Source organism: Cervus canadensis, chromosome 15 (genome assembly GCF_019320065.1).
Source record: "Cervus canadensis isolate Bull #8, Minnesota chromosome 15, ASM1932006v1, whole genome shotgun sequence".
In the NCBI taxonomy this organism is placed as follows: domain Eukaryota; kingdom Metazoa; phylum Chordata; class Mammalia; order Artiodactyla; family Cervidae; genus Cervus; species Cervus canadensis.
The window spans coordinates 2,446,399-2,473,167 of record NC_057400.1 but is presented as its reverse complement, the minus strand read 5'-3'; the positions used below and the strand labels follow the sequence as shown (position 1 = coordinate 2,473,167).

General features: G+C 40.9%; 1 protein-coding gene across 2 annotated transcripts in view; it reads left to right on the top strand.

The window, feature by feature from the left end:
* CNTNAP5 (contactin associated protein family member 5) overlaps window positions 1–26,769 on the top strand; it is a 995,095-nt gene that overhangs the window by 671,723 nt on the left and 296,603 nt on the right. The gene's annotated exons all lie outside the window — the stretch shown is intronic.

The following is a 26,769-nucleotide window of genomic DNA, read 5'->3' as shown; positions in this document are numbered from 1 at the left end:
CAGGAGTCTTTGGGTCCTTAGGCCCCGGGCTCTACTGCAGCTGGGTAACCACATCACATCTGTGGTGCTTTTTCCATAGCCAAACACTATCCTGGGGACCCAGGATATTCAGAGAAATAAGACGTAGTCATTGTCATTCACGAGGCAGTAAAATCAGGAAAAATAGCATGCAATATTACAGGTAGAAATGTAAACAAACCATTGCCAAAACAGTGATGAAGGGCATTTAGCAATAATTTGCCCATCTGAATACAAAGGGCCACACTTTTTCTGCAGAAAATGCTAGTTACATGGAATTGTGTGTCATTTCATTCCATTTCCATAATACTTCATTTCTCCAAAATGTATGCTAGCTGCTTCTCAATGGCCCTATAACATAATTAGAAACTGTGTTACTGTTTTCTTTTCATGGTTATGCCAGCCTGTAATGTTCAACAACCTGGTCAAGAAGTAGACTTCTCAGTAGATCTTGGTTATTTCCCAAATTTAATTAACATATGAATCTCTGGGGAATAATGTTAAAAATAGACTTGCCAGAGTCAGAAATTCTAAATTCAGTAAATGCATTTTACTGAGCTTTTCAAGTGATTCTGATATAATTTGTCCCCAGTCCACAGTTTGAAAAAATGGAGGAAGTGATTTGGTTACAGAATGAGGCAAAAGAGATCAGTGTCTGCTGAGTGATGGGTGTGACATATGATAATAGGATTTTTGGTCATGGCATCAATTTCTCAGCTCCTGTCATCTTTGGGAACTGAACTGAGAGTTTTCAGATATCATGTCTTTTAATTCTTTACAACAAAAATCTGGGGTAGATACTTTTAACTCTATATATACTACATAGAAGGAAAGAGCATGTGAGAATTTCATGACCTGCTAGAAAATAAATCCTGAAACTAATAGTCAAGACTCAGGAAGCAAGCAAAACCCTCTGGTGCAGCAATGATCTATATCACTGAGACATTAATGGGGTATTTTGTATTGCTTTTGTTTTGCTTGAAACCCAGTTTTTATTTTTGTAATAAAAGTAATCAATGCTAATTACAGAAAATTTAAGGGAAACAAGTGTGAAGAAATATAAGGCCATGTATAAACCACAATCCAGAGATTGCTATTGATATTTTATTATTAGATTTTCCTTGGGACTTTTTTTACTATAAATGTATATATGTGTTTTTCTATGAATGTTTATGTTTTTAGATATATATTTTATATTATGAATTTAATAGACAAGCACGGACTAATCCTATTTTTATTAAAGTATATAGCTTGACAAATTTAACTCCCCAAAATAATATAAATATAATAACACACCATGTATGACTGATTCATATGTCTCATTTACATGAAATGCTGTACCCCTTTTTGGAAAGATTTCTCTTGGGATTTATGTTTGATATTTGTTCAGGAGTGGCTAAAGATGAATGTTTACTTAAAGTTTGCTGTTTTGCTGATGTGATGCTAAAGGCATCAAGGCCTCTGAGTTATGTTATGTCCCAAAATTGATAGGCTGTTTTGTGCATGATTGAAGAATTCTTTGAAATATGCTTTTTGGTCACATCAATTGCAAATATATAGGTGTTTGGTTTGGCTTTTGTTTTCCTAAAAATACTTGTAGAAATAAAAGTCAACTTCTGTGTAGGCTGAATTATATAATTCTCATATTTAACTGACAAAAATTTTTAATGCATAATATAATAGTAATCAAATACATTTTTATTGTTTGTGAATGTTAAGTGTTCTTAAATGAGAGTGACTTATGACACAGGATAAGTGTGACAAAGTGCTTCAAGGAGGAGAGGGAGGCACACGGGAGGGAAGGAGGGAAGGTGGGGATATCCGGTCAGAGAAGACGTGCTGTGTTTCACTCTGTTTTTTTTTTTAATTAATTTATTTATTTTAATTGGAGGCTAATTACTTTACAATATTGTAGTGGTTTTTGCCATACGTTGACATGAATCAGCCATGGGTGTACATGTCCAGTGTGAACAGGGTGGGGGATACGTGTTCACTGAGGTTTTTAAAAGCACAAAGCTACTAGTTTCCACACTTTTCAGAGGCATTCCTGAGGTCATAACACAGAGAGTATAAACAATGCTGGGATGCAGGGAGCCTGGGTTCTCTCTCTTCTCTTCCTTGTGCCGGTTGGCTGAGTGCTTTGGCCTGACTGTGCGTTTCTAAAATAAGGATCTGGAGCCAAGTGGTCCCATAGGTCTTCCTCATTTAGAACTCCCTGAGAGATCACTGGGTGGGTGGGTGGGGAGTTCCCTGGTGGCTCAGAGAGATCATTTGAGGTTCAAAAGAAAGGGAAAAAGAAAAGTTTCTCGTAAGTCTGCAGACACTTGTAAATGGATGTCTTGAGGGTGATGAACAGGTTTTATTTATGGAAAACCATAAATCTGAATCCCAGCTACAATGTGCCTCTTTACAGTGTATGCTACCCATTTCTACAGATGAGGTGGCACTTTACCCCTCCTGGGAAACTTATGTCTGTAGTGGTAAAGAACCTGCAATGCCAGAGGCTTAAGAGATGCAGGTTCGATCCCTCGGTTGGGAAGACCCCCTGGAGGAGGGCATAGCAACCTACTCCAGTATTCTTGCTTGGAGAATTCAATGGACAGAGGAGCCTGGTGGGCTATGGTCCACAGGTTTGCAAAGAGTCAGGCCCGACTGAAGTGACTTAACAGCATCTCACCTACCACAAAGTAATCTTGGGGAGATGAGGTCCCCAAGTACCCCTTTTGGTGGGAGGCAGTGTGATCTCTGCCTGGGATGGTAGGGTAACTCATAGGAGAAACTAAGGGTGTGATTAGGCTGATCTATAGGATGGACTGAATGTAGGCATCTACAGATTTTGACAGGGTACCATACCCACGGCTACATTCTAAGTCCCTTCACCACAGGACTGGGCTTCCCTGGTGGCTCAGAGGGTAAAGCGTCTGCCTACAATGCAGGAGATCCGGGTTCAATCCCTGGGTTGGGAAGATCCCCTGGAGAAGGAAATGGCAACCCACTCTAGTTCTCTTGCCTGGAAAATCCCATGGATGTAGAAGCCTAGTAATAGTCCATGTGGTCGAAAAGAGTCAGACAGGACTCACTTTCACTTTCACTTTTCACCACAGGACTAGTGGGTGGGAGAGATGGAAGGCCCAGTGTTTAGATGGAGGACTGACTGAAGTTATTGATGAGAAAGAGAGTATGTTTTTTCAGGAATACACGTTTGCCCTGCTTTTAACTTAACTCTAAATGATGTACCATTCACTTTAGCTCGACTTAAATTTGTACATTCCAGGCAGTGCATGTGCAGACTGCCAAGGATTCACAATGTGTCTGCCTCCGCGTCTGTGCTGCTGTGACAGGACTTCACCAACCGCAGGAGTATGTTGTCTCACAGTTCTCACGGGTAGAAGAGCAAAACCTAGGTGCTGGCAGGGCCCATCCTCTCTCATACCTTTGGGGGAGACTCAGTCCTTCATGGCCTCTTCTCAGCATCTGGCAGTTTGCCTGACCCATGGGCACTTCTGGGCTCCTAGCAGCAGCCCCTGTCTCTGCCTCTTGAAGACTGTCTCCCTGGTTCCATGTGACCACCACATCACATGTGACCATTTCCTTTTATTCATCTGTGTATCTGTTTCTTCTCTTCTTATTGGGACACCGGTCATGTTGGATTAGGGTCCAACCTAATGGAGTATGATATTATCTTAATTTGATTACCCTTGTGAAGAATCTATTTCTCATTAAAGCCTTGCATATTCACAGGTACAGAAGATTAGGTATTCAAGAGCTCATTTTTGGGGACACAATTCAGCACATAACAGAATCATTTCAGTCTCCTTTACAGGCTAATCATGTAAAAGACACAGTGGTAATGAAAACGTCTTGTCAAGGGTGTCCCTGCACGCTGTGTTCTGAGAGCATGCAGCAGGGGCATCTAGCCCAGCCTCTCCTGGAAGAGCTCTCAGGCAGAGAGGTAATGTCTCTAAGACCTGGATGGAGAGTAGGAACTGACCAAAAACAGACACAAAGGATGGCATTTCCATGAAGAGCAAATGAATGTCAGAACAAGGTTCCAGGGGACCTTGATCCTGCATATTTGTTGGGCCCAAGCTCACCAAGATGAATTTCTAGTTTAGAACATTTGGAAAATGCATGAAACTGAATGAATAAAAAATTAAAAGATCAAACTCACTTGAATAGGAACAAAGCAGAAGTTTTTGAAAATCCATCATCTGAACTAGTTTGTCAGCAAGGAAATCTGCTGTCTTAATTTTAGGGAAAAGAAGGATTTTTCTTCAACTTAATTTTTATTTTTTATTGGAGCATGGTTGATTTATAGTGTTGTGTTAGTTTCAGTAAGTTATGCATATATATACATATACCCATCCTTTTTCAGACTCTTTTCCCATACAGGTTATTACAGAATATACAGCAGGACCTTGCTATCTATTTTATGTACAGTGGTGTGTATATGCTAATCCCAAACTCAGTTTTTTATCACAGATAATTCTTGAGCATGCCAGACTATTTACCTGTCCCCAAAGGAAAGAAGAACAATTTTCTTACTTTTAACTTTTTATTCTGCATTGGAGTATAGCTGATTAACAACAATGTAATAGTTTCAGATGGACCGCGCAGGGACACAGCCACACACACACATGTATCCATTCCTCCCCAAACACTCCCCCCATCCCGGCTGCCACATAACGTTGGGCAGCGTTCCCTGTGCTACCCAGGAGTCATCCATTTAAAATACAGTAGAGCGTACCTGTCCATTTCAAACGCCCTAACTGTCTCTACCCTCATCCTTCCCCCCGGCAACCACGAGTTCATTCTCTAAGACTGTGAGTCCATCTCTGTTTTGCAAATAAGTTAATTTATAGTATGTCTTTTTAGATTCCACATGTAAGTGATGTCAGGATATTTTTGCTTTCCTGTTTTACATCTTTCACTCACTGTGTTGTTGCAAATGACACTAATTCATTCTTTCTGGTAGCTGAAGAATGTTCCATTGTGTATATGTACTATGTTTTCTCTATCCATTCCTCTGTCAAGGGACATTTAGTTTGCTTCCATGTCTCGGTTATTATAAACAGTGTTGCAATGGACAATGGAGTGTATGTATCCTTTTGGATCATGTTTTTTTTTCCAGACATATGCCCAGAAGTGGGATTGTAGGGTCATATGGTAGCTTTATTTTTAGTTTCTTTAAGGGACATCCATATTTGAACAGCTTTCTGAGAGCCAACAACAAGCCAGTATTCAGGTTATAAATGGTTTTTGGCACTGTTTCCTACTCTGGAGGACTAGATCTAGAAAATGGATTGCTTACTTTAGGGACTGCTTACAAAGGGGTGAATGTAGAAGAAGAAATTAGGGAAATATACTATACTACAGACCTTTTAACAAAGGAACTGTTCCCACTGTTGGGTCCATTCAGGTGAGGGGGAGTGTGGCCAGAGCAGAAAGAAGGTCAGGATGTGAAGAATCTGTGCCTTAAGATAGCTATGACCTTCAGCGTGGGAATAGCCTGCAAGGAGCTTGGGAAGCAACTTCAGGCTGTCCTTGCCCCTTTCAGTCTCTGTCCTCGGTCTTCATGTAGCAAATTCTGCTAGATTTTAGTAGGCAGGAGTACCGTGAGTTCTCTGCATGCGAACGTTCAAGTTGCAGACTTTCAGAGATGTGAACCTGCTTTTTCACGGCCATCATGTAACTTAGTCCAGGTGTCCGGCATGCATTGCCACGCGTCCTCCACAAGGGGTCGCACTTTTGTGTACTTTGTACTGTACTGTATAGAGTACGGTAGTTCACTATCTTTACTTCAAGCCCAGATGTCCAGAAGCAAGCATAAAAGCAGCGGCAATGTAGCTGGAACTGCTAAGTGCTCGGTGATAATGATGGAAAAGAGAGTGGAGTGAGGTGAAAATAGGGTCAGGCAGTCAGTTCACTCATTCATGACTGACTCTTTGTGACTCCAAAGAGTCACATTTGCAGCAAATCAGGCTTCTCTGTCCATCACCAACTCCCAGAGCTTGCTGAAACTCATGTCCATTGAGTTGGTGGTGCCATCCAAATATCTCATCCTCTGTCATCCCCTTCTCCTCCTGCCTTCAATCTTTCCCAGTATCAGGATCTTTTCCAATGAGTCAGCTCTTGGAATTAGCTGGCCAAAGTATTGGAGCTTCAGCATCAGTCCTTCTAATGAATATGTAGGACTGATTTCTTTTAGGATTGATTAGTTTGATCTCTTTGCAATCCGAGGGACTCTCAACAGTCTTATGCAACACCACAGTTCCAAAGCATCAATTCAAAAAAAAAAAAAAAAAGCATCAATTCTCCAGCACTCAGATTTCTTTATAGTCCAACTCTCACATCCATACATGACTACTGGAGAAACCATAGCTTTGACTAGATGGACCTTTGTTGGCAAAAAAAGTCTCTGCTTTTTAATATTCTGTCTAGGTTGGTCATAGTTTTTCTTCCAAGGAGCAAGTGTCTTTTAATTTCATGATTGCAGTCACCATCTGCAGTAATTTTGGAGCCCAAGAAAATAAAGTCTGTCACTATTTCTATTGTTTCCCCATCTGTTTGCCGTAAATAGATGGGACCAGATGCCATGATCTTCATTATTTGAATGTTGAGTTTTAAGCCAACTTTTTCACTCTCCTCTTTTACTTTCATCAAAAGGCTCTTTAGTTCTTTTTCACTTTCTGCCATAAGGGTGGTGTCATCTGCATATCTGAGGTTATTGATATTTCTCCTGGCCATCTTGATTCCAGCTTGTGCTTCCTCCAGCCCAGCATTTCTCATGATGTACTCTGCATATAAGTGAAATAATCAGGGTGACAATATACAGCCTTGGCATACTCCTTTCCCAATTTGGAACCAGTCAATTGTTCCATGTCCGGTTCTAACTGTTGCTTCTTGACCTGCATACAGATTTCTTAGGAGGCAAGTAAGGTAGTCTGGTATTCCCATCTCTCTTTCTTTTTAATTAATGTATTTTAATTGGAAGCTAATTAATTTTCAATACTGTAGTAGTGGCTGTACATGTGTCCCACCTCCCACCTCCGCCCCCCATCCCACCCCTCAGGGTTGTCCCAGTGCTCCGGCTTTGAGTGCCCTGTTTCATGCATCGAACTTGGACTGGTGATCTATTTCACATATGGTGATATACATGTTTCAGTGCTATTCTCTCAAATGATCCCACCCTTGCCTTCTTTCTCCCAGAGTCCAAAAGTCTGTTCTTTATATCCATGTCTCTTTTGCTGTCTTGCATATAGGGTCATCATTAACATCATTCTAAATTCCATATATATGCATTAATATACCATATTGGTGTTTTTCTTTCTGACTTACTTCACTCTGTATAATAGGCTCCAGTTTCATCCACCTCATTAGAACTGATTCAAATGTATTCTTTTTAATGGCTGAGTAATATTCCATTGTGTATATGTACCATGGATTTCTTATCCATTCATCTGCTGATGGGCATCTAGGTTGCTTCCATGTCCTGGCTATTATAAACAGTGCTGTGATGAATATTGGGGTACACCTGTCTCTTTCAGATCTGGTTTCCTCGGTGTGTATGCCCAGGAGTGGGATTGCTGGGTCATATGGCAGTTCTATTTCCAGGTTTTTTAAGGAATCTCCACACCGTTCTCCATAGTGGCTGTACTAGTTTGCATTCCCACCAACAGTGTAAGAGGGTTCCCTTTTCTCCACATCCTCTCCAGCATTTATTGCTTGTAGACTTTTGGATAGCAGCCATTCTGGCTGGCATGAGATGGTACCTCATGGTGGTTTTGGTTTGCATTTCTCTGATAATGAGTGATGTTGAGGATCTTTTCATGTGTTTGTTAGCCATCTGCATGTCTTCTTTGGAGAAATGTCTGTTTAGTTCTTTGGCCCATTTTTTGATTGGGTCATTTATTTTTCTGGAATTGAGCTGCATGAGCCGCTTGCATATTTTTGAGATTAATTCTTTGTCAGTTGCTTGGTTTGCTATTATTTTCTTCCATTCTGAAGGCTGTCTTTTCACTTTGCTTATAGTTTCCTTTGTTGTGCAGAAGCTTTTCATTTTAATTAGGTCCCATTTGTTTATTTTTGCTTTTATTTCCATTATTCTGGGAGGTGGGTCATAGAGGATCCTGCTGTGATTTATGTCAGAGAGTATTTTGCCTGTATTTTCCTCTAAGAGTTTTATAGTTTCTGGTCTTACATTTAGATCTTTAATCCATTTTGAGTTTACTTTTGTGTATGGTGATAGAAAGTGTTCTAGTTCCATTCTTTTACAGGTGGTTGGCCAGTTTTCTCAGCACCACTTTTTAAAGAGATTGTTTTTTTCTCTATAGTATATTCTTGCCTCCTTTGTCAAAGATAAGATGTCCATAGGTGCCTGGATTTATCTCTGGGATTTCTATTTTGTTCTATTGATCTATAATTCTGTCTTTGTGCCAGTACCATTCTGTCTTGATGAGAGTAGCTTTGTAGTAGAGACTGAAGTCAGGCAGGTTGATTCCTCCAGTTCCATTCTTCTTAAGATTGCTTTAGCTATTTGAGGTTTTTTTTGTATTTCCATACAAATTATGAAATTATTTGTTCTAGTTCTGTGAAAAATAGCATTGGTAGCTTGATAGGGAGGGCATTGAATCTATAGATTGCTTTGTTTGGTATACTTATGTTCACTATATTGATTCTTTCAATCCATGAACAAGGTATATTTCTCCATCTATTTGTGTCATCTTTGATTTCTTTCACCAGTGTTTTATAGTTTTCTATATATACGTCTTTTGTTTCTTTAGGTAGATTTATTCCTAAGTGTTTTATTCTTTTCGTCACAATGGTGAATGGAATTGTTTCCTTAATTTCTCTTTCTGTTTTCTCATTGTTAGTGTATAGGAATGCAAGGGATTTTTGTGTATTAATTTTATATCCTGCAACTTTACTATATTTATTGATTACCTCTAGTAATTTTCTGGTGGTCTCTTTAGGGTTTTCTATGTAGAGGATCATGTCATCTGCAAACGGTGAGAGTTTTACTTCTTTTTTTTTCCAATCTGGATTTCTTTTATTTGTTTTTCTTCTCTGATTGCTGTGGCTAAAACTTCTAAAACTAATTTGAATAGTAGTGGTGAGAGTGGGCACCCTTGTCTTGTTCCTGACTTTAAGGGAAATGCTTTCAATTTTTCACTATTGAGGATAATGTTTGCTATGGTTTTATCATATATGGCTTTTATTATGTTGAGGTATGGGCTTCCCTTGTGGCTCAGCTGGTAAAGAATCTGCCTTCAATGTGGGAGACTTGGGTTTGATCCTTTGGTTGGGAAGATCCCCTGGAGAAGGGAAAGGCTACCCATTCCAGTATTCTGGCCTGAAGAATTCCATGTACTATAGGGTCGCAAAGAGTCAGACACAACTTAGTGACTTTCACTTTCACTTTTCACATGTTACTTCTGTGCCTGCTTTCTGGAGTGTTTTTATCATAAATGGATGTTGAATTTTGTCAAAGGCTTTCTCTGCATCTATTGAGATAATTATATCATTTTATCTTTCAATTTGTTAATGTGTTGTATCACTTTATTGATTTGCATGGTATTCCCATCTCTTTAAGAATTTTCCACAGTTTGTTGTGATCCACACAGTCAAAGTCTTTAGCATAGTCAAAGAAGCAGAGGTAGATATTTTTTTGGAATTCTCTTGATTTTTCTATGAGCCAATGGATGTTAGCAATTTAATCTCTGGTTCCTCTGCCTTTTTTAAATCCAGCTTGAACATCTAAAAGATCTGAAAATGATGGTAGATGTTGCTTATTCTTATACAATATTACAGTATAGTATTATATAGCTGATTGTGTTAGTTGGGTACCTAGGCCAACTTTGTTGGACATATGAACAAATTGGGCTTATGAACTCACTCTCAGAATGGAACTCATTTGTTTGTAGACAACTTTCTGTACTTATTGGGATAAGGCTTTTAGTCAGCTTTCCTGGGCACAGAGAATGCTGTAGAAAGGTGGAGAGTACATCCAGTGGAGCAAATGGAAAATATCCTGGTTAAAGAATTGTCCAAAGAAACCTAGGGGGAAAAGTTACTTGCATTCATTAAGGATGAAAGTTGGTTGTGAAGTAGGACCAGTGAGTGAAATCCACAAACCTTGCAAATACATGAAGTATGAATTTGTTCATTAGGTTCCCATCTGAAGCAGAAAGAACCTTCATTTGTAGCTTCAAAGAAAGTGAGATTAGGATGGATTCAAGGAACATTCATAAAAGAGAGACTTAAGAGAGCTAGCTGACTCTCAAAGTTAATAAGCCACTCAAATGATGAATAATTAAGGACAAGTGAACCACTAAGAGAAACAGTGACATACACTAACATGTGATGTTTTATTCAAAGGGCCACCTAGACCTGTGCATCTATCTGATGCCTCTATCTAAGTCTTTTAGCCTGAATGTGGACAGTTTCAGACAATGATGTGAAGTTCGTTTTCATCCTTGGCTACAACAGCCTAGTTGGGCCAGTAGGGAGGAATGCATTTGAGACAACAAGGAGTCTATTTCGACTTGGGATTATATTGCTTAATGAAAATGAATAAAATAGACTCACAGAATGAGTTAGATGCCATCAGAAAGTGAGGAAGTGCTGGGCACTGGAATCAATGCAAAGAGCAAGACAGGAATGGAGAAAAATCAGGGCACAGTAAGAAGCTGGAATGAGTGAACCTCCAAAGTACCTGTGCAGGAAGTGTGTGCTGTTGATACACAAAAATGCGGTGAGTGTAACTTCAGATTGGTTGAGTCATGATGTGCAGGTGATATCAGACATTATCATGAATACTTCTGTGAATAGGATTTTTAAGTAAGACTAATATTTAAATCAGTGGCCTTTGAATAAAGCGTATTGCCCTCCAAAAAGCCAGATGGCCTTATCCAATCAGCTGAAGGCTCAACAGAACAAAGACTGACCTCCTCCAAGCAAGAAGAAAGTCACCTATCAGACTATCTTTGGGCTTGAACTGCTATAGTTTACTAGATTTCCAGCCTACTGGTCTATCCTCCATATCTTGGGAACATTAGGCACTGGGGAAAAAAAGTATATATAAATATATGAGAAGGAAATGGCAACCCACTCTAGTATTCTTGCCTGGAGAATCCTGTGGACAGAGGAGCCTGGTGGACTGCTGTCCATAGGGTCACACAGACTTGGACATGACTGAAGCGACTTAGCATGCATGCATGGATGTATGTATATATATCCATGCATGCATGCTAAGTATATGTATATATATATATATACATATGTATATATGTGTGTGTGTGTATATATATATATATATAAGTATATGCATGCATGCTAAGTATAAGTATACATACATATGTATGTATGTGTGTGTATATATATATATATATGTATATATATATCTCCTGTTGGTTCTGTTCTCTGGAGAACCTTGACTCATGCACTTGGTACCCAGAGGTTGGGTGTCCCTTCTCTGCTTTGTTCTCATTTTCTGAATATTTCTACTGATCACACTGTGTTATAACCACTCTTTACTTTTGTGTTCCATGGTCCTAGATGGAATATGAGAAACAGAGTGTCAGGAATTCCTGGATTTACTGTTACACAGACTCTGTTGAGCCCGGGGTACATGGAACTCTGAGAAATCACAGCTGCATTAAACATTAATTTCTGCCTTTCTCCTTTTTTTTTCCACTTCCCATAATTTATCTTAGACTAGGGCTGTGGCCCATTCCATCAATGACAGCTTGAAACCACAGATATTGCCTTCATGTCTAGTCCCCTACATACAAATGAGTTCTGTTCCAATAGAGTGTGTTTGTAAGTTCAATATGTGCATAAGTCCAACAAGTTAGTCAAGGCACCCAACTCATACAATCAGCTATACAGTACTGTACCATAATAGATTTATAATGCTTTCACACAAATATTAAATAAAAAACAAACACAAAAATTAAGAAAACATTTTTAATCCACAGTACAGTACCTTGAAAAGTACAGTAGTAAAGTGCAACAGCTCATATACAGGGCCTGGCATGGAGTGAGCAGGCAAGAAGAGTTACTGACGGAGGAGGTGCCAGGAAGGATCGTCAGCAATAGGAGACAGGGCAAGCTGCAGTTTAACTCACACCTGATGCTGATGGAACACACTTTCGCATCTTTGAAAGTCTGAAACTTGAAGGTTTGTATGTAGGGGGCTTACTGTCTTCTGAACTGAGCTTGAGTCACTCCTGCTATTTGTAACCTTTCCTACAAGCCCAAGAGTGAAAAGTGTCCTGCTGCTCCTCATTGTTCCAAGATCCATCATTGCTCTCCTGTCTCCCCAAAGCCTGTTCTTCTCCCAACATAAGTGTCACTAGTGGAAGGAACACAGGTTTTGGAGTCACGTTGGTGTACCTATCTTAGCGCTGGCATGTTCTAGCTGTGTGACTTTGGACAAGTCATTCAACATTTCTGGATCTTGGTTTTCTTATCAGGGACATGAAGATGATAAAATTGTCTGCCTTTTGAAATTAACCTGAGGAATATGTTATATATGGCAAGTTCCTTGTCCCAAAATGTAGATGGTCTTGAAACAGAGCAGACAGATATCATGATGTAATATTAACCATGACCTCTTTCACTCTTACTGCTCTCCTAGTAGTATAGCTAGAACCTATGTGGCCATGTGAGTGGTGAAAATGAAAGAATCAGCCGTGTCCGATTCTTTGCGGCCCCATGGACTATCCATGGAATTCTCCAGGCCAGAATGCTGGAGTGGGTAGCCTTTCCCTTCTTCAGGGGATCTTCCCAACCCAGGGATGGAACCCAGGTCTCCCACACTGCAGGCCGATTCTTTACTAACTGAGCCACACGGGAAGCCTCCAACTGAGTGGTAAAAGGTAACTATGTTTTTATTCCTTCTGTATTGCCACAGATTCCAGAGACTTTAGCAGCCTGGAGGGAGCATGTTTGAGGGGAAACTTCCAGTATCAATAAAGCAGAATTAGAAGGAAGAGGCGTTCTGACAAGATTTTTGCTAGAGCTTGACATTTCAACTCACTCTACTGTTTACATTTTGCCATTTTGAATTGTTAACAAGACACCTTGTCAACATGTTAAAAGATGTTTCCTAGCCACACACTGTTTTTCCTCTGTGCAGTATAATTGCATATTGATATGCAAAGTTGTTTGTCTAGAACCACTAACAAAAACACATTTATTTCCTGTCTTGATGGATACAAAACCTGTTTCACGTGGCTAGACCTGTACAGAGACCATCAGGCCCTAAAGAGAAATTTGCAAGGAAGGTTTGGTCAAATCTTGAAAGCAAAACTTGTTTTCCTTCTCAAATAGCTCCTAATTCATTTGCAATTTCTATGTCTTATCACTTGCTGTTATGGTGCTCTGCTTCTCACTCCTTTGGCAACAGGCTCTGTTTTCATTAAAACTCATCAAAGCATGCATGATGGAGTAGGTAGGGAAGCTGCAATTGAAATATTTCTAATATTCCTGCACACAATTGTTCAGTGGGATTGCAGGTAATAGATCATCATCCACAGAAAGAAAAAAAAAAAACGTCCATTCAGTTCAGTCTAATAGTTGTTGGCCTTGCTTTCCAAAGTTAGAGCAATGTCACTGAGGTGACAGTCTTACGTATGGAGTGCACAAGAGTCTGTCAGTATAGAAGAAATGAGTTACTCATGGCATACAATGGGACCACTCACATATGGCACATTTGTTTCCCCCAAACTTCTTAGTACATTGTTAATTTTTTGAAGCTATATTTTACACCAAAGAGAAGTAGAATTCAGTTGCTGGTGCCATATGCATTTGTAATCTGTCTTGGTATCTCCCATTGGCTGATTTCTACCCCAAACACTCCAGTTTACACACACGCACACACACACCAGAAAGGAAGTATTAGCTTCCTTCATCTGCCAAACTCTTCTACAGTTTGTAGAAGCTGGACTGGGCTCAAGTTGTCCGGTTTCTGCCGTCATGGCAGAAGTACCGTTGCCCAAATACTGTGACTTGATTGCAGGCCGTGTAAAACTGTGCTAAATGTCTGCTGGGCATGAGGCTAGCTCACGATGCATTACTTTGAAATAGTCTTTTCTTTACGAATGTGCTAATGAGGCCAGTGACTTATAGAAAGAGAATTCCAACTGGAACCATATGATTTAAATCTTTGGCTCTGCCCACTTTGCCATACTTCTTATCAAAGGACTGGAAAGCTTGGAAGGCAATCATCTTCTATTTGAATCCATATGCATTGGTTGTTTCCTCTGTCCAGGCACTGACAAGGCACTGAAGATATAAAAAGATTCAGATACAGTCCCTGAATTCCACAGAATATGTCATCTCAAGTCCTTGTGGTAAAAAAGAAACAAAAACACCTTTTCCACTCTGATTCATAATTCATACAACAGCAAGAGTGATGCTTTAAAAACAGGTCTGCCCATACCTTCTCACCCCTTTATCCTGCCTGTGCAAATCGCAAGCTTTTAATTCATGGATCGTATGTTTTTAAGGGCATGGTTGTGAGGATACCTGAATTCGTATGCATTAATTGAAACTCTTAGAACAATTTCTGGTACATATTTCATCCTCCAAATCATCATGTTTGTTATGTATTATAGTTATTTCCCTTGGGTCCACAAACAAGTCTTCTTGTCTGTACCTCAGTCTCTCTCTCTGTAAATGGAGGGTTTGATGATGTCTTCTTATGATTGAGATGTAGTCAAGTTAAATGAGTTAACGTTTAAACAATGCTGGAGAGTGACTGACACCTAAGAAACTGAGGTTTTTCCCTTTATCTTCTCCCTGCTTCCCTTGGAACTGTGTCCCTTGTCTGTGGGTAGCAGGCTCACCAAAACCCAGGGAGGATGCTGCAGTGTGTCTCCTGATTGTCCAGTTATTGTTGCCCGGTTGGGACTCACTCGTGAGTGACATATGCACCGTGGCTCACTAGCAGTTTAATCAGTTGGAATAATGCCTGTGTTTTGCTTCTGTTAGGTTGGTGCAAAAGTACCTGAGATTCAAAAGTAGTTGTGGTTGGTGTAAAAATAACTATGGCTGACTTTTGCAGCAACTGCAATTACTATTTTGCACGAACTGCAATTACTTCTGCAGCAGCCTCAATAACTTTTTAACTTCAATTACTTTTGTGCAAACCTCGATTACTTTGGCACCAACTGCAATTACTATTACTTTTGTGCCAACCACAGTTATGTTCGAACCTCAATTACTTTTGCACCAATCACAATGAATTTGCACCAGCCACAGTTACTTTTGCACCAACCTAATATTCCAGAGGGACAGTTTTGTAGACTAAGTAAGTGTTTTCCAGGGGACTTTTTGAACTCAACAAGGATGGCCATCCAGCTGCTTAGAAGACGGGAGGTTTTTAAAATGGCAGTCTCCCTGTTTAATACATCACGCTGTCAGTCAGGGGCTTCTCAGGCGGCAGTGGTAGAGAATCCATCTGCCAATGCAGGAGATGCAGATTTGATCCCTGGGTCAGGAAGATCCCCTGGAGAAGGAAATGGCTACCCACTCCAACGTTCTTGCCTGGGAAATCCCATGGACAGAGGAGCTGGCAGGCTACAGTCCGTAAGCTCGCCAAGAGTCGGACACGACTTAGTAACAGAACCACCACACACTGTCAGCCAAGGCGTGGTGGCCACTTACAGCTTCTTGAAGGCTGGTCTCTTAGGTAAAGCTGGGAAGTAGATCTGCTTGTGTGGAAGGCCCAAGCTTTAAAGTGGTCTCTCTGGACTAGCGGCAGACTGTATAATCTCCTGCTAAATTGGGCCATTAAATAAAACTACTAAGTTGTAAAGCTGTAGAATTACCATGAAATTAAAGCATTGTCACCTTTGAATTGCCAAGAGTTTTCACAGGCACTTAGAGAAATGCCTTTCACACACACCACTTTAGCAGGGCCAGTTGATTCCAGCCAAAATGGATGAGAACAGAAAGCAGGTGACGAAGTTGTGGAAAATGATTGTAATGTGATTTTTATAGATTTAGTTGCTTGTTCATAAATGCACATCTGTTTGCTAACTCATTTCTTGGATTATTTTATTAAACTTTTATTAATTTACTCATTCATTAATTCTGTCATTTATTTATTTCTGCATTTGTTTTTTCATGGGCTTGGTTACATACAGGACTCCCCAGGTGGCACAGTGGTAAAGAATCTGCCTACAATGCAGGAGATCAGGGTTCAATCCCTGGGTCAGGAGGATCCCCTGGAGGAGGGAATGGCAACCCATTCCAGTATTCTTGCCTGGAAAATGCCATGGGCAGAGGAGCCTACTTACACATTATTCATTCATTCAATCAATCAATCAGTTAGTCACTTAGAGTAAGTCCCCTACATATGAATGAGTTCTGTTCCTAGAGCACATTTGTAAGTCCAATTTGTTCATAAGTCCAGTAAAGTTAACCTAGGTACCACAGTCGGATATATAGTACTGTACTGTATTTTTCACACCAATAATACATAAAAACAAGCATAAAAAATAAAGAAAATATCTTATTCTTACATTAAGTACCTTGAAAACTGCAGTAGTACAAATTAACGGCTGGCATAAGGTAGGTGGCACACGTGTTCTCATCTTTGAAGGTTTGCAGCTTGAAGTTTCATATCAAGGGCACTTACTTTATTCATCTGGTCATTTATGATAAGCCATTAAAATAAACCTTTGAGCACTGGCTGGACTAAGCACCAAGGTTTCACAATGGGTGTGTGTGTTACTCTCAAGAAATTCACAGTCCAGAGAAGGAATCAGACGTTGTGACAGCTTTTACGCCTGGTATGGCAAATAGGGTAGCAAAACCAATCACGCAGAGAGAGCACAAAGGAGGCGGTGGTCGTATCAAGGGGTGCGTGGGGACGGGACAGTGCTCAGAGAAGGTGCGCTTGAAGAGAAGCCCTCTGAGCTGAGTTTTATGCTAGAAACAGCTAACATTTAATCTAGTTTCTATTTGTTGGAGATGCCCTGATAGGCACTTTACATTCATGAGGCCATTCAGGTTTTTTAGAAATCATGTGAAGAAGGTATCATTATTTTCATTTCACAGAGCAGGGCACTGAAATCTTGAGAGGCTAAATAACTTGTCCAGGTTCTTGTCAGGAGTAACAGTGAAGTTGGATTTAATTTGTGATTCCCATTCCCGGGTTCCTAGCCCAAATGACACAGATGCTCTGAGACCAACGAACACCCAAGTGCCAGTTCACACAGACCCTTCCTCTCCCTGTGTTGCTCCCATCAATTGGTGAAGGCCACAGTGGAAAGCTTTTCCAGGAAGTGATCCTGCAGGGAGAAGATCTGTATCATTCCTTCCTGGATTGTTGCTTTTTGTTGTTGAGTCGCTGAATCATGTCTGACTCTTTACAACCCCATGGACTGCAGCACAACAGGCTTCCCTGTCCTTCACTATCTCCCAGAGTTTGCTCAAACTCATGTCCATTGAATCTATGGTGTTATGCAACCATCACATCCTCTGTCACCCCCCAGTTGTTCTAAGCATTTGATGAAAATTATATAAAATAAAGTTGCTTAAGTTTTCTTTCTTTTAAAAATGAACTGAGACAAACATTTAAAATGGAATTTTCTAGGCTTGTTCCCAGTAAAGTTTATTCAGTAGGTTTAGGATGATGATAAAAATGACATTTTTATCAAGCACCTGAAGATTTTGGATCTTGGGAAATATCTATATTAAGGTGATTATCACAGTGTACAGCATTTAATAATTGCCTTCCTTCTCTGTCTCCCCACTTCTAAATCAGTGATTAAAAGAACTGCCCTTTTTAAGACCTGAACACAAGGCTTATCCTGCCCCTTCTTGATGGGACTTTCACAGCACATTTTTTATTGCAGATACCTGGAAAGCCCCTCCTCGTGGTGTGCGGGAATCAGGACACAGCCCAAACAGCCAGTGTTTATTGAGGCTCCTCTGTGCTCCATGCTGATAAGCCCCTATAAACCACTGACCCTTGTGCTCTAGGGCTTACGCTTAACTTCCAGATCCTAAAACCTTTCCCTTTAGGCCATTCTATTTAATTTGTCCAGTTATCCCGTAGATTCTCAACACCATGGGATATTGAGCATGTTCACTTCTATGAAGCTCAGTTTCTTCATCTGTTTAATAGGAATGATCAGTTAATCTTACCTCAGTGGGTTCATGTGTGGCTTAAATAAAATTAAATGGACAATGTACCTCATGTGCTCAGTACAATATGTAGCATTCTCTAAGAGCTCCTAAGATAGAAGCCACAGTCACCCAGCTCCATCATCCTCTTTGTGTGTGTGCTCAGACATGTCTGATTCTTTGTGACCCCATGGAGTGTAGCCCACCAGGCTCCTCTGTCCATGGAATTTTCCAAGCAAGAATGCTGGAATGGGTAGCCATTTTCTTCTCCAGGGGATTCTCCTGACCCAGGGATGAAACCCACATTTTTGTGCCTCTGTGACCATCATGAGTGGTGTGTATATGCGCCCCATCGTGTCTGACACTTTACAACCCCGTGGACTGTGAGCCTGTCAGGCACCTCTGTCCATGGCATTTTCCAGGCAAGAGTAGTGGAGTAGGTTGCCATACCCTCCTCCAGGGCATCTTCCTGATCCAGAGATCGAACCTGGGCTTCCTATATTTCCTGCATTGATAGACAGATTCTTTACTGCTGAGCCATTGGGAAGATCTACATGTTGAAGGAATCAGGGACAGGAGTGATCAAGTAAGGCTTTGCTGGAGACATAGAGCTTAGTTATGAAGTTGAAACATATGTGTCTTGAGTCAGGCAGAGAAGAGAAAAGAGGAAAAATCAATCTTGATGAGCTCAGTGGCATCCTGGATGTGGTGATGCAGCGAGCTTGTGCCCAAGGGCTCCATGACTCGTCTGAGGGCTCTTGGCTCATCCGTGGGTTTCAATACAGTCTTACCTTTGGGCGAACACTGTTCTTGTTCAGGGGAATGAAATAACAAGTGGGAGTCAAAGGTGTCTCCTAGAAATCTTGCTTTTGCTTTGAGCCCAGAATTCTGGGGAGAGATGACGGATCAAAGTTGGTCTATATATTCCAAAGAATAAAAAAGCCCAAAAGGTACTAGCAGTTTGTGATTTCACATTTTGTGAAGCAGGGGACAGAGGGACCCTTTGTCTAGGAGCCTTTATTCTTCGTGGATCTTCACAGCAGGTGCGCTCCAGTCTCCAGAGCAACAATCAGCTGTGCTTGCTCTGTGCACAGAGTCTGACTCTGTTCCATTTGTATCTGCTTGTAAAGAGGAGCTGATTAGAGGCATTGGCTGGGTAGACCATTTGTGGTGACAGTTTCCATATGGTATTTTCCCTGCCGGCTGTGAGTGTCCTGGCTAACTCTTATGACTTAGACATGACTTTGTTCTGGAGTGACATGCACTCATCTCCTTCTAGAGACTGAGCCCTTATTGTTTGCTCCTATGACTTTCTTCAGCCCATCACCTTTCTCAGGGCTCCCCCTTGAATCCACATAATCAGTACACATCTGCCCAACCCAGCATCGGTGGCAAATGCTTGGGCATGGTCTGCATCCCAGCACTGACACTTCCTAGTTCTGTCAAGTGATGTGATCCAAGGAGTTACTTGGCTTCCTTGTTCCTTAGTTGCCTTCTGGGTCATTACAAATAGAGCCTATGTATGAGACGGTTGTGAGTTTTACAGGAGTTAATCATTGTAAACCGTAAGAAAATCATTTCCTGGCATTACATACCCAATATGTGCTAGTTTTAAAAATTATTTTCATCACTCTATTCCCAGAAACCTTGACACTGGCTTCTTGGTGTTTCTGGGATACAATGTTGAAAATGAAAGTGAAAGTGAAAGCCACTCAGTCGTGTCCAACTCTTTGTGACCCCATGGACTTTACAGTCCACGGAATTCTCCAGGCCAGAATACTGGAATGGGTAACCTTTCCCTTCTCCAGGGGATCTTCCCAACCCAGGGATCAAACCCAGGCCTCCCACATGGCAGGCAGATTCTTTACCATTTGAGCCCCAAGGGAAACAATGACGAAAATAATAACTAATAAACTTCTGGAATGTATAACACTTGGTGCCTTGAAAGCACTCCTACAAATTAATTCAACAGCAATAACAAATACTTCCATTTGAAAATGGATGAGCTACCATGCTATGGATGATTGAATTTGACAGTACTTTTAACTTTTATTTAGTTAATTAATTAATTTATTTATTTTTGGCTGTGCCCCATGCATCCAGGATATTAGTCCCCAACCAAGGGTGGAACACATGTCTCCTGCCGTGGAAGTGCTATGTCTTAACCACTGTACCGCCAGGGAAGTCCTGGAAATAGTGTTTGCTTTTGGAAAACTGTTTAGTCCGTTGTTCCTTAGCTGTGTGTGTATGTGTGTGTGTGGTTGTAAGAGCACATTCCCGTGGGTTTGCTGGGGCAGAGTAGAACAGTCTTGAGCCTTTTCTACATGTGAAGCATTCTGTGAAGCTCTATCTTATTTTCCTCAAAGTTTTTGTTCTGAGAAATTCAAGCCTACAGAAAAGCTGACAGAATACTAAAATGAGCATCCATAAACTTTTCACCTGAACTCTCCAAGCACGAGCGCTTTGCCCCGCTCACCCACACTGGTGCGGCTCTTGTCTCCTTTCCCCCTCCCTCCTGTCCTTTCTTTGTCCTCATGGGAAAGGTTCTTTTCTAAACTATGTGAAAGCAAACTCTAGACGTGGTGACGATGTAACCCTGACACTTCACTTGTGTCAACACACACGGTGCCATTTTATAAACACAAGGCTGAGACCGCGGTCCAGACACTTCGATGAGTGTGTTATATCCAGTATATATTGATCTTGTCCCTACACTGTCTTTATAGCAAAGTCTGCTTTTCTATTTTTGTTTGAATCTCAAGCACTCTCTATATGTGGGGTTTAATTGACCTGTCCTTCTAATTTCTTTTAACTAGAAAGCCAGGTCCCCTACACCATCTTGTTTTGGTTGTTTTTCATGACAGACATTAAGTTCTTGAAGAGCACAAACTTACAAACCAGTTGTAAGTGAAATGTTCCAAAGAGGAGAGTGGTGAGGGAGGAATGGAGTGGGAGTGTGAAGTTATGAGGTGTAAACTATTACACAGAGAATAGATAAACAAGGTCCTGCTGTATAACACAGGGAATTATATGAAATATCCTATGATAAGTCATAATGGAAAAGAATATTTTTCGCATATGTATTTCATATATGATGTCCAACTCTTTGCAACCTCATGGACTGTAGCTCACCAGGCTCCTCTGTCCATGGAATTCTCCAGGCAAGAACACTGGAGTAGATTGCCATTTCCTCCTCCACGTGATCTTCCCGACCCAGGGACTGAACCCATGTCTCTTGCATTTTCTCCATTGCAGGGAGATTCTTTACCGCTGCACCACCTGAGAAGCCCCCTTGTATCAGTTGAAATTTATAAACTATTTTACTTTAACATGTTTTTACTATTATCATTATATTTATTGGTGCTCAGATTGTCCCATGTATAGCTGGTAATGATCCCTTTAATTCTGTTCCTATGTCTTTCTGGAGTGACCCCATTAATCTTGGAACACTTGCGTGCTTTCTAGTCCAAGATGTTCCAAGATGTTACCTTGAACTTTCCCTGCCTGACCCAGACTCAGCTGTTTTCCCAAAGAAGCCCAGTTCCTTTTTGTAGCACATGGTATTTGAAAATTAAGATCTAGATGTTTGGTTTGCTTATTGCTTCTGTCTTTCTTATGGACACAGGTAAAAAAATGCATGTGTGTGTGTGTGTGTTTAATTATGAGTTTATATACTTAACTTTAATTCAAATTCACCACCATCAGATCTTTTCCCATCTTTCCATCATCCATATGTATTTCTCTTCTCACATACTGAGAGACTATATCCCAACAAAATCAATATATGTGTACCTGTGGCTGATTCAAGTCGATGTTTGGCAGAAACCAGCACAATTCTATAAAGCAGTTATCTTTCCATTAAAAAATAAATAAATTTAAAATTGAAAAAATATATTTTATAATTTATTCTATCCGATAATACTCATCAACGGATTCAGAATCAAATAGCAATGTCACTACTGATAACAAGGTAAAGTTTAAGATTGACTTGAATTTTGCATTTTATTTTTAGACTATAGCCTCAGGATGTATAGCTGAACAGAATACTATATTTTAAAAGTTACTTTAATTATGTTTTCTCCTTTGTGGTTATTTTATCTTTTTAATATATAGGCAGGCTTTTTAAAAATATTCAGTATTAGTGTTTGTCTCTTTTCATCTTTATGATTTAATTTTATGTTTTAAAAATGTAAAATATTTTCTTCTTACAGAAGTCAAATATAGCTATAATGGTTGACTGGTTACATCTTATTCTTGCTCATGGTCTTCTCTCTATTCTTACCCATCTGCTGTAGATAATCATTTAGTTTATCCTTGTCTGTAGCCCTATTTCTCCTTTATTCTTACACAACATGTAGCATAGTCTTTTGCACCTTGATCACCTGAAATGATTCTATCTATCCTGGAAATAATTCTAGATCAATTTAAAGAAATCTTATGTGGTTTTTATTATGGTTACAGAGCATTTCACTGTGTCAATTAACTATCCTTTATTCAATCAGACAGCTGTTGGTAGATATTTATATTTTTCCAACATTTTGCTATTTGCAATAGATATTCTGGGCTGCATGGCAGAATTTCAAGTACATATCGAAACATAGTTTCCTATCATATCACTTTGTGGTTGATTTTAAATACTGTCACTGAAGCCAGTAAAAATATTGGTAGTCTGTTGAAGGTTTAGTTCAGTGATAAGTGAATACCTACTGTGGGTCAGGTGCTAGGCATGCAAAAACTTATGAGACATTCTTTTCCCTCGCTGACCTTGCAGTTTATTGGAGGGTCTGAGTAAACAAGTTGGCATAATAGTACTTGAGAGAGACAAACACGGGGTGCTGGTGGAGTTAGAAAAGTTTTCCCACTAGAGATGAAGTTGGCACATCATTGATACTGTGAGGAAAGAAAGAGGAATAATTTCACTTTCTTCTTGAGCTTTCATTTTGTCAATCACCTTCAAAACCAGAATTTAAGATCCATGGAAGCAGAATAAGTAGATTCTTCCATTTTCACAAGGCTTGTCTACTTTTGTGACCTGGAGAGAGGCAACATAATTGCTGGGTATCCGTTCTGAGGACTTGTTGTTGTTCAGTCACTAAGTCTGAACCCATGCAGACCCCCCATGGATGGCTGCACACCAGGCTTCCTGTCCTTCACCATCCCCCAGAGTTTGCTCAAACCCATGTCCATTGAGTTGGCGATGCCATCCAACCATCTCACCTTCTGGCGCTGCCTTCTCCTCATGCCTTCAGTCTCTCTCAGCATCAGGGTCTTTTCCAGTGAATCTGTTCTTCACATCAGGTGGCCAAAGTATTGAATTTTCAGCTTCAACATCAGTCCTTCCAATGAATATTCAAGATTGATTTCTTTTAGGATTGACTGGTTTGATCTCGTTACTGTCCAAGGAACTCTCAAGAATCTTCTGCAGCACACAATTTGAAAGCGTCCGTTCTTCAGTGCTCAGCTTTCTTTATGGTCCAACTCTCACGTATGTACATGACTACTGGGAAAACCATAGCTGTGACTATACAGACCTTTGTCAGTAAAGTGATATCTCTGCTTTTTAATATACTGTCTAGTTTTGTCATAGCTTTTCTGCCAAGGAGCAAGTGTCTTTAAATTTCATGGCTGCAGGACTAAGGCAAAGCTTTTTCAATCAGCTTCTTACCCTGTGAGTTCCATCTTGGCTACCTTAACTTGTAAAGAAAGGATGTACTCAGTCACTCAGTCATGTACAGTTTGTGACCCTCTGGACTGTAGTCTGCCAGGCTCCTCTGTCCATGGGATTTTCCAGTCAAAAACACTGGAGTGGGTTGCCATTTGCATCTTCAAGGGGTCTTCCCAGCCCAGGGACTGAACTTGCATCTCTTGCATCTCCTGCATAGGCAGGCAGACTCCTCACCCCTGCGCCCCCCGGGGAGCCCAGGGACTACTGTTAGTGTACACTTGTGCGTCGGGTACCGGGTCATATATTCTCTTAGAGCGTGATCCACGTGGTGGAGTGTGAGGTAGAGATGGTTTCTCATTTGCATTTTGAGGAAGCAGAAGTCCAGAGAAGTTGAAGAGCATTCCAGTGTCACTCTGTTAGTGACTGACAGATGGAAGGATTTAATTCAAGTTCGAGCTGGTGCCTAAATTTTTCCTCAGAATGAACCACAACAGTGCTTATCACAAAGCCACTGCTAAAGACGTCATGAAAATGTCTCACAACAACCGAAGTCCCTCCCTGATCCTATCAGGTGACTGTGATCTGCAGTCCGCTTTCCTTTCTTCCCCTGCCCAGGAGATGGGCGCAGGCTCAAAGCTGTGGTTTTTCTGGTGGTCAAGTACAGATGTGAGAGCTGGACCATAAAGAAGGCTGAGCCCCGAAGCATTGTAGTGCTGGAGAAGACTCTTGAAAGTTCCTCAGACAGCAAAGAGATCAAACCACGACCCCATACATGCTGCCGTGAATCTTTTAGCTTCCGTGGGAACTTCTTTCTCAGAACCAGCTATGAATTCCTTGAGCTCAGAGTCCAGCAAGGCATTCAGCCTGGTCACCCCCAAGATACTCAGTCGCTAAGTGTGCTCTGCACACACTAGCCTTTTCATGAAGTTTCTTTGGATAAACCAGTAAATCAGAAGCAAACAAGTACCATGCAATTGAACATGAAATCTATCCAAGAGCATGCCTCCTCCTCCAAGATCAGAAAACAGATTCCCCAGGTCTCTTTGATGCTGCCACTGATTTTAAAGCAAAGGGAAAGAAAAATAACCCCCCAACAGGTATATAAAAAGTAAAGGCTCGGCGAAGTAGTACAATAAATCACGGCCAAGTATGTTGTCTGGAAGTCATAAAGTGTGTGGTCCAAGCGGACTGCTGGAGGAGCAGCAGCGGCTGGAATGGGTTCCCACCCCCCGCAGCGTGCAGTGCCTGCTTCCAGCTAATGCACCCCCGAGCATGATGACTCGATCAGGAGACTTAAATCAGTAATGCCCCTCTTCCAAACAGCGGACGCTCAGACACTAAAAGCAATTGTATCTTCAGTGGTTTTAGCAGACAAGGAGGATGCTCACCTTGGCCTCTGGGCTGAGCCACAAGAGAAGGAAAACTGCTCTTGCAGAAATTCTGAAGCCTTTTAAAGAAGTTGAAAACTGCTTTTCACCTCTTGTCTTCCTTCCCTTTAAAAGCTGAGGGGAAGGTTCACGGACCCCTCATGAGAAGTTCCCAGAACTGTTTCCCACAATGAAATGATGCCTCTGCTCCTCCCTGCATCACTTCATCAGCAGGGCTTGTGGCTGTTCAACTTCATTTCGAGGCCAGTGCCCTGAGTCAGCCTCTGAGTCTGCTCTGCGCTGTGAGTTTGACTCAGTGCTCACAGCATCACCGCTTATTGGGTATATCCAGTTTACAGATGTGGAGACTGAGGCTGTGGGAGGCTCCCTGTCTCTACCTTGTTTGGGAATTTGGTCAGTGGCAGAGCTGGCAGCCAGATCTGTTGATCCCAAAGCCCTTGCTTTCCTCCATCACATCTGCCTTCACTAACCACAGAAACCCTTTCCAAGCCGATATCTACTCAGCAGACATTGCCTAAGATTTAAATGGGGAGATAAGGGACAAACATATGAAAAATTAAATAACTGTCAGTGCAAGAAATGGCATAGATGGTAAATGAATGGTAAAGACAGTGCTTTGAGAATTATTTAAGCTATCTTTACCCTTGGCATAGAAAATTCACTTTGTCAACTTAGATAACTGTACCAGAAGTGACCCCGGGGACCTTAATATAGACTTGTTTTATTGCAATAGGAGTATAAGTGAATTGCCACACTTTTCAAAGGACTGTAAGCAGCTCCCCACAGTGATTAAAGTTCAATTAAACTGGATATTGACAATCTGTAGACTTCTCTTCCTTCCAAGCATTGTGAGAGAAAATGTGCAGTTTTTTCCTTGCGCTGCAGAGAGTCAGATATGTGTGTAGAATGAGGTTTTATTAATCAGAGTTATAGCGTGTTCCTCTCTCTTTTTTCACTTTTCTTCTGTTTGCTTTTGCTTCTCAGTGGTGATCTCCGTGGTAACAGATGGAACAGCTTATAGCATCTGTAAGGACTACTGTTAATAATAGTAGTGATCATCACAGCAATACCAATCAGATAGAATGAGGACCAAAATAAGAGGGTTACAGGCTTGCTCTATATGTAAACAGCTTGTTTTCTGAAATGAAAGCAAGAGTGACCCAGGCAGCCCACCTAAAGCTCCAGGATGAAGGCTCCTAAGCAGTCTCCCTGGGGTGATGGCTAGGAAGGATTTCACAGGAAAGGTAAAGGTACGGGCTATTCTGTAGCCCCATGTTCAGCAGCCTGCTATTGCTACTCGGCTGATGCTCTGTGAAACCTCTTTTACTATTCTCTTGTTGATGTTGCTGAGTGTGTGTGTTTTGATCTTATCACTTGAAAACTGTTTTACATGTGGCCGCTTAAATAATACAGCGAGTCCCCTACATATGAACAACTTCCGTTCTGAGAGCACATTCATAAGTCCAATCTGTTCATAAATCCAACAAAGTTGGTCTAGGTACCCAACTAACACAATCGGCTGTATCTATATGCATTATACTGTACTAGGTTGTTAAT